The sequence below is a fragment of the Habropoda laboriosa genome, unplaced genomic scaffold, assembly GCF_001263275.1.
Source record: "Habropoda laboriosa isolate 0110345459 unplaced genomic scaffold, ASM126327v1 scaffold65, whole genome shotgun sequence".
Lineage (NCBI taxonomy): Eukaryota > Metazoa > Arthropoda > Insecta > Hymenoptera > Apidae > Habropoda > Habropoda laboriosa.
This window is the reverse complement of record NW_017100254.1, coordinates 5,101,014-5,101,921: the sequence shown is the minus strand read 5'-3', so window position 1 is coordinate 5,101,921 and position 908 is coordinate 5,101,014. Positions and strand designations below refer to the sequence as shown.

At 36.6% G+C, this 908-nt stretch overlaps 1 protein-coding gene across 1 annotated transcript in view; it reads right to left on the bottom strand.

The window, feature by feature from the left end:
- LOC108572330 (protein tyrosine phosphatase type IVA 1) overlaps nt 1-908 on the bottom strand; it is a 77,768-nt gene that overhangs the window by 24,713 nt on the left and 52,147 nt on the right. The window lies entirely within an intron of this gene.

Here is a 908-nt window from a genome sequence, read left to right as displayed (position 1 = left end):
GCGACCATGACGCTTCGCCTCGCCGTCAGCCGACCAATCAAAGCCCTCCATTCTTCCGTGACGTCATTCGGCCAAGTAGTGATCGCTTCGAACTGCATGCGAGCGCAAACAACATGAACAAGCTGCTGTCGCGAGTTGACTTACTTGGCGTAATTTACGATGTGAATCGAGGTGAACCTGACTGGAATTCTAGGACCGATGTACAAATATTTTCTAGCACACACGAGTGGTGTGAAATTATTTCAAAAATCTCTTCCGTTTGAAAGAGACACTTCTGGACACACGTGGACAAATTCTTTGCGCACGATTTACTTCAATCGAATAGTTGAAATTTTTCGACGTTCTGGAATTTAATTTGGAATATAATTTCCAAGAGAATTTACTGTTTCAATGGAAATTAGAATTGAATAAAAGCACAGCATTTCGAAGTATTTCGAACAATTGAATTATTTCGAAATAACCTCGAAAATAATAGAAATGAAATTTTTACTTGAATGGAATTTTCAGAAGTTCGATGTTATATACATTGTACAACAATCGTGACTCTTTTTAACCTACAACAAACTTTCACATATACAAGCAAATTGTTTGAAAGAACGTATCTTGTTAAACGAATGAAAATTCCTCAGAACTACTTGTTCCCGGAAACATATCTACTACGTAATTTGCATGCATAATTTACGTTTACTTTGGCGTGAAAATTATAAGTAAAATATTCATTTCCAAACAATAAAACGGCCAAGAAACTTAACGCACCAATGCCACGACGAGTTACTCACAGATAAGAGAAGTGATGCTTTCTTTCGATTCGCCATAAATAATTTAACCTTGCATCAGTCCAATGCGTACGACGAAAAACAGACACGATATCGACAATTAAAAATGATTTCATCAATTACACATTCATT